A 12,609-nucleotide genomic window follows, 5' to 3' on the forward strand; every position below is an offset into this window, starting at 1 on the left:
ACTTCTCCCGAGCAGCAAGAGGCGGCGCGTCCATCAGCGATCGCACCGACCCGTAGATCTTGGAGACCAACTTGGCAGGGGTCTCGTCCCGAAGGGCACGCTGTAACGGTGTCACCTCTGGCGGTTCCCGTGGGAAATCGGGCGTGAGTGCCTTAAGCCCCTGCCGGAGCCGAATATACAAAAACACCTCAAGGGGAGAAGGCTGGATGCCCCCATAGAGGTGTTCCATAGAGCGAAACGTGCCATCATGATATAAGTCTCCCCATGTCTTAACGTGGATAGCCTGGGCCAATTTCTGAAACCCTGCCTCCTGCAGCAGGGGCATGGCAGGGTGGTAGACAAGCGGCAAGAGCGGCGCGTATACCATATTCAGGCCCAGCTTAGCAGTTATTCGCTTCCAGGCCGTCACCGTACCTGCCACTGTCGTGGGCGGTGCATCTGCCCCCGCTACCGGAGTGTACAATGCGCCCTCTATGGGGATCGGATGCGCCAGCCAGTGTTCGGCCGCAAGCTGGGGCATGTATCGGGGCTGCCGTATCCAGAAATAGGCGTAGTGCGCCTGCGCCGCTTGAAAGTACAGCTCGAAGTCCGGGACGCCAAACCCGCCCTGCACAAATGGCCTAGTGAGGACCTCCCATTTGAGTCGAGGAGACTTCCCGCCCCAAACCAAGCGAATAAGCTCCGAGCGCAGGGTCCGGAAGAAGAAACTGCCCGGGTAAAAGGGGATGTTCAGGAAGAGATACAGCAACTGTGGCAGTATTACCATTTTAACCAGCGACACCCGACCCGCCATAGAAAGGGGGAGTGTAATCCATCGAGTTATGCAGTCTGAAATACGAGTCATCTTCGTGCCATAATTGGCCCTCAGCAGTTCCTCCCTGTTTTTCTCGATGTGTATACCTAGATAGGTGAAATCCCCCTCGCACCAAGCTAGAGGGTACTCCAGCGTAAACCTGCTAGTAGATGACGTAAGCGGGAAAACCCGAGACTTGCTCCAATTGATCTGAATTCCCGAGAGCCTGCCAAACCTGATGAACTCCCTAAGAATCGGGTGAAGGTTATCACAGGGATCACGAATATACAGGGTAATGTCGTCCGCATACATAGAAATCAATATCTGTCTTTGGAAACACCGCATCGCCTTATCTTTATGATGCTGCCTGAGCCGCGCCGCGAGCGGCTCCATGGCGATAGCGAACAACAGGGGCGACAGGGGGCAACCCTGTCTAGTGCCCCTGGTGATATGAAACGCCTCCGACAGTTTCCCGTTCACCAGCACTCGGGCCCTGGGGGATACGTACAAGAGCCTAATCCAAGAAATAAAGATGAGGGGAAACCCCATCAATTCCAGAACTCGAAATACATAATCCCACTCAAGCGAGTCGAAAGCTTTCGAGGCATCAAGGAAGACGGCAGCCATCGGGAGATCGTCATGTACGGCATTCAGAATCGAGAAAAAAGTACGCAGATTATGGGATGTGGCCCTTCCGGGCACGAACCCCGCCTGGTCAGGGAGGACCAGGTTAGGAAAGAGCAAGTTAATGCGGGTAGCTATCAGTTTAGCAAGTATTTTTACATCGCAATTGAGCAGTGAGAGGGGTCGGTATGAATCACATTGGTCAGCAGCTTTACCAGGCTTGAGGAGCGAAGTAATGAGGGCCATACGCATCGAAGGGGGGAGATGGCCCACCTCCAGTGCATCTTCATACACTTCGCGGAGGACCGGCGCCATAAAATCAATGTAAGTCTTATAGAATTCGATTGGGATCCCATCAAGGCCTGTGGCCTTGCCCGATTGCATGTGCATAATAGCCTCCCGCACCTCATCCAATTCAAAAGGGGAGCTTAAAAACGCCTGTTGTGTATCGCTAAGCCATCCCAAGGAGACATCCCCCAAATAGTCCTGCAGGTGCAGATCCCCAGCCCTGGTCGATGTATATAAGTGGTGATAATGCTCAACAAATGCGTTGAGAATGAGCGTGGTGTCTCTGTACACGGCACCGCTACTGCTTTCAATTCCCATTATAGTATTTGGCGGGCGCGTCAGTCGCATCGTCGCTGCCAGGGCTTTCCCTGGCCGTTCGCCTTCGCCATAGCGGCGAGCTATCCAGTGTTTGCCCCTAAATTTCACTTCCCGATCGGCTTCAGTCATATATTCCGCTATCTTTTCACGAATACGAGCGAGCGTGGCATCTTCAGGGTTGTCGGCCAGCGACACCTCAAGCGCCTCAAGTTCACTCTCCAGAGTACGCAGGCGGGCTAATATGGTTTTGAGAATGCCTGACCCCTTAGCGATGCACACTCCCCGTATGGTAACTTTAAAAGCGTCCCATATGGTTCCGACCTCAGTCACGGAATCTTTATTGCGCTCAAAGAACTCCAAACATTCCTCCCGTAATTCCTCCTGAAATACCGGATCTAGCAGCATCATGGGCTGCAGGCGCCAAGAAGTCACAGGGGGGCCCAGGTCCGCCGCTCGCAACGTGACACGGGTCGGCGAATGATCAGAGAACGTGCGTGGGAGATGGTGTGCATGTTCAAGCGCCGCATGAAAATGAGGGGAGATAAAAACATAGTCAAGCCGTGCCCATGATTTTGCTTGCGCCGTGAAGTGTGTACCTTCACGTGCGTCCGCATGTAGGTGCCGCCACGTGTCAATTAAGTTATGATTAGCCAATGCGTCCAACAGGTTCGCACGCGCCTTAGTGTAATGGTGCGGGGCCGGGTGGGATCTATCCCTAGACGGGTCCAGTGAAGTGTTGAAGTCCCCCCCCCAAATAAGCTGTCTCGGGCCCACGCCCACAATTGCTGCATTGAGGTCTGTAAAGAAATGCGGATCATCTATGTTGGGGCCATAACAACAGACCAGGGTAACCGCCACATGTCCCAGCCTACCCCACATTAGACAGTACCGCCCCTGAGCATCACTTTTAGTGCCCTCCATACTGAAGGGCGTTCCCTTCTTTATCAATATCGCCACACCCCTAGAGTACGAAGAGTAGGAGGAGAAGGCAGCAAATGCAGCCCACCTGCCAGCAAAGGGGTGGCTGGCTTGCTCTCTGAAGTGGGTCTCTTGGAGAAAGGCAATATGTATAACATGGCGGTCTAGATAGGAGAGTATCTGTCTCCGCTTTCGCGGGTCTCCCAGACCCCTAACATTCCACGTCAGGATATTTAAGGCCGAATCTACTCGTGTCATGGGGACAGTAAAAGAATATGATAGTGCTGCGACAGGGGAGGGCCCCCCACGCAACCATAAATACACATGTTTAACCGCAGTGTCACCCCAGCATCAGAGCCGCGCCACCACCTGTGTCCCCTATGCCTGCAGTTACCTCCGCCAGACCCCACGTGAATAAATGTGGGAGGAGTCGGCGCCAAGAGGGGACCCCCCAGCATGCCACCCGCAGGAGCACTGATAATCTTCAAAAAAAACCTCACATTGATGTTGGTCGCGTACAATAGTGCAATAACATATTCAAACATTCCCATCCCCCCACCCCACATCTTGAACATTTCCAACAGAATTCCCGTAACCATCTGAAGAACATGGTCTACCGGCAACGTATCTAAGACAATCTCATACTGCACCGGAAAGCGCATCTCCCCGCCCCACCCAGTGTCAGCTGCCTTGCATAGCCACCATTCCCAAGCAGTTTGATCTAAAGGTTGGGCCAGGGTCGTCACACACAATCGTTCTGTCCCAGTCGTCCAGCAGCTATCTACAAGAAATTCCTCAGTATTCCGAGCATGCCAACTCCTACCACATTCCCCAGGCGCGGGCATAGCAGGGCGGCCCGGGCTAGTAAGCTCCAGGGCCCTCGCTCCAATCCCCCCCCTTCACCCCCCGAATGTAGGACAGATAGCCCCGTACACCCCATGCTCCATGACCCATCAATGAGCGTCCCTACCTGATCGTTGCCGCAGGCCATAGTCACAAACAATGTGTGCAGCAGGGGTCTCCGCCAGCGCCAATCCCTCCGCCCGGGCAAAGTTGCTCCGGTAGAATCGAGGGCAGCGGGAGAGACCAGGGCCGTCACGCGCATCCCTACCCCACCCCCAACCCACTGAAGCAACCCCAACTTGCCAGAATCCCCTCCCCTCCCCCCACCCATAATTCCCCGCCGAAAGCTCAACAGGAGCAACACAGTCAGTGTTAGCAATGGGGTACACCCCATGGGGTCCGTCCAGAGTGCGCCCATATCCACCCCCAGCGGCCCGTCCCCTCTCACAACAGGGGAAGGCACGGGGAGGTGGCGCCTGGAATACGTTACCAACCGCTGTCCCACATCCGACCAAAGAAGTTCCAAACAGTCACAGCGTCTTCATGCTTGCATGTCCCTTGGGCTCGCATCTGTATTAAGCATATGACAATAGTTCCTGAGTTCGCAGATCCATCTAGCACAAAAACACACCCTCATAGCTAGTGTTCATCTTCACGATCTTCCTCGCCACCAGCAGACCTCTCTGTACGCCCATTCTTCAGAGCCTTAAGAAATTCCTCTACCTGCTGCGGGTTTGTAAAGAAGTGCTGCCGTTCTTGGTGGGTAATTCTCAATTTAGCCGGGTAGAGTAGTGCATAATCAATTTGTTGGGCCCTCAGTTTCTTTTTAACATCGAGAAATTTACGCCGCTGTTCTTGCACGATAGGCGTGAAGTCTGGGTAAACGGTAAAGTTGACCCCATCACACGAAAGTGTCTGAGCCGTGCGAGCCGCTCGCAACGCCGTGTCCCGGTCTCTATAGTTTAGTAGCCGTGCAATGATGGGTCTAGGAGGAGCTCCCGGTTTCGGCCGCGGCCCAAGAGAGCGGTGTGCCCTCTCAACGATAAATTGCTTAGAAAAGGCGTCGGAACCAACGGCGGCCAGGAGGATCTTTTCCACGTAGTCTTCCATGCGCCCTGTATTGGTGGATTCTGGAATCCCTACCACGCGGATGTTATTGCGGCGGCTACGGGCTTCCAACTCCTCATTCTTTGCAGCTATAAGTCTCAAGACATTATCCATTCTGGAAAGCTGCGTGGTGTGGGTGGCTGTGGTATTGTCGTTATCGGATATCCTCCGCTCAGTTTCCGCAATCCTCTCTTCATGGATATCTATTTTCTGCGCGATGGCGTCCATTCTGGACGATAGCCGGTCCACTTTGTCCACAATTGTAGCAAAACCTTGCTTCATCTCTTGCATTAGGTGTTGTAGGTCTGTGGCCGGGGAGGAGGAACTCGCCTCGGGCGCGGGCGAGCTCTGGGCGCCTCCTGGGTCCTGCGCACCTCGCACCCCTTTCTTGGTCGCCGGGGGGTCAAACGTGAGCTTAGGCTGCCGGCTGTCCTGCTTGCCCATCGTGGGTGCTGAACCAGGTCTCAGTATGCCGGCTTCTGTTATCCTCAAGGGCACAGGCGGGCCCAGAAGTCCCGGACCGCACACAGCGCGACCTCAGTGGTGAGTACCAGGTCACCGGCGGGTCCGAACCAGCCTCCCCCGATCAGGGAGAAAAAGGCAGGTAAGAGGCGTCCACCACTACAGCCCCCAGAGGAAGAACCGGCCGCCGGGACCCCAATATCCAACGATGCCGTGCCAGGCAAATGGAGCGAAATGCCCCGCAGTTCGCAGGGTGCAGGGTCGCAGCGTCCGTAGCGTGTCGCCTCCCTCGAACCTCTAAACAGCAGGCCGGCACATGGGAGAGAGGCCAGCCAGGCACCGGCACATAAGAGATGAGCCCAGCACTCGTCGAGTCCCAGCAGATGGCCACGAGGCGGTGAGTCTCCGAGTCTCCCTCACCGGCCCAGGCACCTCACAGCCGCCCACCCCGGCGGGTGGGCGCAGTCTCGGACACCTTCTCGTCCTCCTCTGGCAGCAGGGGGAGGGGGGGGGAGCGCCCCACCCACACGGGCTCTCAGCGCTGGCCTTCGCGTGAGCGGGTCGGCCAGACCAGGGCAGGGTACACCGCCGTCCACCCTGCCCGCTACCCGTCGAGCAGGTCGTATCTCGTCGTCATTGCTCCAGAGCCCCCACCGCACCGTTTTAGATATGCTTCTCCCTCGGATGGCGCCGGGTGCACAGATAATGCTCACGCAGCAACGTGACTCATAGCAGGGGGGTAGTGTCCGGCTGTGCCTCCCCCTCTCTCAGCGACCTCTCCGCCATCCGCACAGTCGTCAAGGTGCCGCCAACGCGGGTCCCCAGCACGGCCCACTTGCCTCGTGGTGAGCCTCGGACTTGCGTGGATCACACGCCGGGCGGCTCGCTCCGCCCCACGTCTGCTGAGCTCCCCTTCCGGCTACCGCCGCCGCTAACTCCGCCGCAGCTGGACGCACAGGGCTCCAACTTTCACCAAAGCAGCAGCAAAACACCTTCAACAGCCACGGGTAGTTTCGGTCGCGGGAGCAGCGGTTTAGACAGGATAAATTACGGATTTGAGTTCCAGGCTGCAGGAGCCTCACAGCAGTGCGGCCATTCTGCGTGCGCGCTCTCTAGCGCCCCCCGTCCCCTGAACAATACTTGCATCAATTCCATTTAATACTGCTGACTAAAGGTAATGTTATCTTGCAGGGGTTGACTAAATGGGGGATACACTTACTGAGGAAGCTACTCCCTACCAGCTAATTTTAGGTTGCCCAACAGCTGATTGTTCCCTCATGGGCATATTCACCTACTTTGCCTTCGGGCATTGAGCAGGGAGCACTACCCTCTGTTTCCTGAGGAAGTGATGAAGTAAAAATATTAGCCATGTTCTTAAAAGGACAGTCGGATAGACAACTGGTAACAAACGTATACTCCTCCATACAGGCCGAGGCCTCAACACTAAGGCCTAGTATCAATGTGCTTTGGGATGTCGACCTGGGATATATAATTATGGATAAAGAGTGGTCTTACTGTTGTAGCTAAATTGAGGACCTATCGGTATTTTTTCACCAGACAAACAATATTGTCCTCAACCTTTTTTCTCACAAATTACACCCCACGTCTGGTGTGTAAGATGTAACATGCTAGAAGTGGGCTTCCTGCTCCTGTTCTGAGCATGCCCACTGATCGCTAGGTACTGGGGCAAAGTAATTCATGTTTTAAGGGCTATACTAAGGGTACTCCATTCACTGTGTGATGGTTCACATCGATGGCACTACTGTTGGCAAAGAGGCGTGTGTCATTTGTGATTGATAGGAATCGCAAACCTACTGTGAGGACCTTGTTCTATGATATGATATACTACAAGGACCAACTGGAACTCTACTATTCCACTATTATCTCAGATGTGTGGTCTAAGAACATATTGGGCCCATTGAAAGCATACTTATTAACTCATTATATCAATGGCAACCTTTGAACATGACAACCCTTGACTCTTCAGGGATCGTGGAAACAGTTCAGTACTTTTTGCTCAGTCAATTGTGCTCACTTAGCGGTAAATTGCGATGGACGAAGGACCGCCACCGCCAGCCATGCGGTGGCGTTCCTTCCATACGCCCACCGTGAGTTTCCCCAGCCAAATTAGGATGGCGCGGGAAATCTCACAGCGACCTTGGCTGTCGCAAAGACCGTCCACCACGGAACCACCACAGGCAATCCTAGCAGTCACCGTCCGCCAAATTTCGATGATGGCTGGAGACAGCCTTTCCATGACAGTGGAACCGCCATGGAAAGGCTGGTGGGTATTGGGTTTGGTGGCCTGTTGCAGGCCCCCCTTGTTTTGGGGGAGGCAAGGGTCCACTTGGGGGGTACCCATGGCACCCACCTACATTTCACAGCACTAGGTGGTGAGTAGTGCTGAGATATGCACAACATTGCATTTTAGCATTGCGGCGGGTGCTGCTGTCAGCATCAACCGCCTTAATGTTAATATGCAGGATCTAACCGCCACGGTGGCAGTCGCATCCTGATCCAGTGTGCGGGACCCCCGCATGCATGGTAGATGGTCCCAGTTTACACCAGGATGGCGGACGGACTCCAGTCTGTCTGCCATCCTAATGAGCCCCTTAGTCTCAGAGTAAACGTTGGGGACATTTTTAATTAAGCATTTATTGAACCTGCACCATTCTATTATAAAACATATATGATGCAACAATCAGTAGAAAGAAGCAAACGTAAGACATTACAAGTACCAAAAAAGTGAAAAGCGGATACATTTCCCCCCTGGTGCTAAAGCCATGAATATATGCTGGCATTTATAAAAACAGTAATCTCTTTGTACTCCTGCGATGCAGACCCTACCATAGAGTACCTAGCATATGGATGGGTGGGAAGCCAAGTATCCCCTAGAAAAGAGCCAACCCAGAGAATGAAGGACCCCATCTTGGTCAGGAGTTGGACACCCCGCAAGGGATGTCAAACCACTGCGTGTTGAAGCTTCATCATGCAGGGACCTCCATGTTAGTGTCAGCGTAGGAGTGTCTCCTCTCTCTACCTAGTGAAGGTGCTGTTTATAGTAAAAATGTAGCCTTGGGGGTTCAACTACAATTGATATGTCACGAGAACGATTATGTAGATAAGCCTAAATGAAAAATTGTAAATGTGCAAAGTAGCCCTGTCACCCGAGGATGAAGATAATGATGACTTTTGTACAGAGTATGGTAATCCTTTTATGTCTGTCATGTACAGGGGATTTAAGATATGATGGTAAGAATCCTCTTGCATAATAAATTAGGATAGTTTCAAGGAAAGCAATTGATATTTATTCAGCACATAACTGGGTGATGGGTCATTGCTAGAACTGTTATGCAGAGCAAGTTAGGACAAATGTAGGTATAAGGTCACTTTGCTACTTAGGCCTAGGTTAGGAAACATATCAATCTGACCCAGACGGATGACCAGATAGTTAGGCACAGATCTCCTTGCCAGACACTCTAGGCACTGGGATATCAAGTTGGCCTATTTTGTACAGCTAGGCAGAAAGGTTTGATGCAAGGCAGTGTCGCTATAAGGTGAGAGCATGCCCAGCTCAAAACAGCCTGGATTTAGAGCAGGAGTTTCAGATTCCCATATTGCCAGCTTTTCTCTCTCCAGCTCTGGTCTTGAGCAGCACTCTCTCACCTCCGGTATTCAGTCAAAATATTGAGTTGGAAATGTCGATTTACACTAATACAGAGTTTTAAATATTGTGTCTCAGAAATATCGACAGCAAAAATATTGTGCTCAAGAAAATCAACTTTAAGGTAAGAAATATTAATTTAAAAAAACTATAGAAGTCATTGAAATTGTTTCCAAATATATAGTTGTTTAACATTTATTTTTTCATTAGTATATATTTTATATGAATGTGATGTATGTTTTGTAGAGGTATTGCTTATGTTTTTTAATATATGTGTTACATTTCTAGTAGTTATAAATTTTACCTTAATTACAATTTGTGTTTTTTAGTTCTGTAGTGGGTTGTGGTTTATAGGGGAATAGGGTGGGAAGTAATTTAAATATAATAAATTAATGAATATATTTACTGATTTTTTTAATTGAGAATTTATAATGTTAATTGTGTTTTTAGTTTTTTCTGGTAAGTTTTAGGTGGGCGTTGTGGGGTTTATAGGGGTAAAGGGTGGGAAGTAATTTATTTTTAATTAATTAAAAATGAGTTGTTAATTAATATTAAATATTTAATTGACACATAATTATGGTAATTGTGTAATTAATTTTAGGTGTGGGTTGTGTGGTTTTTAGGGCTAAAAGGTAGAAAGTAATTTTAATTAATGATTAGTTGATATTTAATATAAATTAATTAATTGATAATTAGAGTAATTGTTTAATTATTTTTTTTGTGTGGGTTTGTGTTTATGGGGATGAAGGGAGGAGAGTAAATTAATTTTATTTATTTTATCATTAATTATTAAATACTATTAGTTATTTAATTGAAAAAAAAATTTAATTGTGTAATTGATTTATTTTCAGTTTAATTTTAGGTGTGGGTTGTGGGGATTATAGGTGCAAAAGGTGAGAAGTTAATTACAATTTATGTGTTTTAATTTGTTTTTAATTATTAAAATTTTTTAATTGATTGTTAATTATGCAAATACATTTTTTCGATGTGGGCTGTGGGTATTGTAGTGTTTTAGGGTTCGAAGTAAATAGACAAAATTTATGTAATAATTCATATTGTTCTTAATAAATAATTTCTAAATAGAAATATATTATTTGTTCAAAAACAATTTTTTTATTTTATTTAATATAATATTTGTAGGTATTTATGATACGTATTTAACATTATGTTATGCTTTTATTTTAATATTTTTTTTAATATTAAATAGAGTTTTATTTTTAACATATTTATATTTTTGCATTTACTTTTTATAAAATATATTTTTATTTTGTTGATATTTTGTTTGTTTTTAATTGTGAACTGACTGGAGTGAGAATAGTAACTTTTACCTCTCCGCTATCCAACACTTTCCCTGTTTATGCACTCATTGGAGTGGGGATAGTAGTCTTTACCCCTCTGCTATCCTACACTTTCCCTACTGTTGCACTCACTGAAGTGTGAATAATACATTTTATCCCTCTACTATCGAACACTTGCCCTACTGTTGCACTCACTGGAGTTAGAAAAGTAATTTTTACACCTTCACTATTCAACCCTTTCCCTACAGTTACACTTATTGGAGTGAAAATAGTAATTTTTACCCCTCCACAACTAAACACTTTCCCTACTAATTTACTGACTGGAGTGAGAATAGTAAGTTTTATAGAGCGCGAACAGCTACCTCACAAGCAGGTGTCCCGGTGCTAAACGCAGGCAGAGAAACATATACCGAAATTCAAGTCAATTAGCGAGGTTGGGTGAAGAGCCAGGTTTTCAACATTGTTTTAAAACGAGATTCAGTGGGGGCCTGTTGGAGCTCAGGGGGGAGTGAGTTCCAAAGCATCGCTACATTGGCCGAAAATGTTCTACCACCCAGACGAGCCTTTTTTATTCGAGGGACTGCTAGCTGGATCCGGCAGTTGGAGCGAAGAGAGCGAGACTGCGTGTATCTTGGCAGCCGATCCCTCAAATATATTGGACATGAGCCAAACAAGGATCTGAAGGCTAGCGTAAGTGCCTTGAATTTGATCCTGTGGGCTACTGGTAACCAATGAAGTGATCGAAGATGCGGAGAGACAGAGTGCTTGAATGGAATATGCATTAACAGTCTCGCAGCCGCATTCTGGACCACTTGCAGACGTTGAGTTAAGTATTTGGGCAAGCCCAGGAGCAGGCCGTTCGCGTAATCCAATCTGGATGTGACTGTCGCATGGATTACCGTTTTCCTGCAGTTCACCGGAAGAAGTCGCAAGATTTTGCGAAGATTCCTAAGTTTACCCAAACAGCAACCCATCAGCTGTTGTGTGTTTGAGACAAAGGACAGATTGTTGTCCCAACGCACTCCCAGATTTTTTGCCGAGGGACTGGAGGAAGGGGGGGGGCCCATTGCCATCGGCCACCAGAGCTCAGAGGGGGGCGGGGTGCCTTTGCCAAAGAAAAGCACTTCCGTTTTATCGGCATTGAGCTTTAATTTATTAGTATTCATCCAGCGCGCCACATCATAAAGACAGCCTTTAAAACTTGAGAGGGCTGCCTCTGACACCTCTGCATATGGAAACACAAGCTGGGTGTCATCGGCATAGGATACTGCCTTGACCCCCCAGTTAGCAATAAGCGTAAAGAGTGGGGCCATATAGATATTGAATAATAGTGGACTGAGCGCCGAGCCCTGAGGTACACCACAGCATAACGGCTTGGGTGTAGAGGAAGCGGTCCCCAGGGCCACCTTCTGGGTTCTCTGGGACAAGTATGAGTGTAGCCAGTCCAGCGCTTGATCCTGTATGCCCACTTCTGACAATCGCATCATCAACCTTGCGTGGTCGACGGTGTCAAAAGCTGCCGACAGATCCAGGAGCACCAGCAAAGCTGAGTCTTCCGAATCCAACGACCATCTTATTGACTCTGCCACCTCGATCAGAGCTGTCTCGGTGGTAAAGCCGGGTCTAAAGCCTGACTGTGTCTCGTGCAGAATCTTGTTGTCCTCTATATATTTGCTAAGCTGCCGCTGGATAACTTTCTCCAGCATCTTGCCCGGGGCAGCCAGTAGGGAGATAGGGCGAAGGTTGCTGAGATCCTTAGGATATCCATTAGGCTTTTTCTTTAGTGGGAGGAGGGTAGCATGTTTCCATAAATCTAGGAAGACCCCCGAGAAAATGGACGTATTCCAAACGTGTTGTAGAAAAGGGGCCACAAAATCCGCCATTGTGCACCACAATTTTGGGGGTCAGGGGTCGTCCGGCGAGCCCGACTTGCAGCACCTTAATTCCTGCATGACCGCGGACAGAGTTACTGGTTGGAAGCAGGTTAACGGACCGCTTGTCAACACTTTGACAAACTGATCTGTTTTCTCCGTTGTTACCTCTGGGCTGAATGAGTCGTAAACACGCATAATCTTTTGGTCGAAGAAGTCCGAGATTTTATTACAGAGAGTGACCGAAGGCGGTATCTCCCTTTCAATACATCTGGGTTTAAAAAAGGACTGAACCACCTTGAAGACTTCCTTGCTGGAATGTTCTGCCTGTTCAATCGAAACTGCAAAAAACTGTTTTTTTGCCTTTCTAACCGCCTTCTGAAATTTATGGGAAGCCACCTTATATTGTGTTCTTTCCTGGGT

The 12,609-nt window shown here is 49.1% G+C and overlaps 1 pseudogene; it reads left to right on the top strand.

Moving 5' to 3' along the window:
• The first annotated feature begins 5,108 nt into the window (after positions 1 to 5,108).
• Positions 5,109 to 12,609, top strand: part of LOC146811160 (homeobox protein Hox-D13 pseudogene) — a 30,989-nt pseudogene continuing 23,488 nt past the window's right edge.

The sequence above is a fragment of the Triturus cristatus genome, chromosome 7, assembly GCF_964204655.1.
Source record: "Triturus cristatus chromosome 7, aTriCri1.1, whole genome shotgun sequence".
NCBI lineage: Eukaryota > Metazoa > Chordata > Amphibia > Caudata > Salamandridae > Triturus > Triturus cristatus.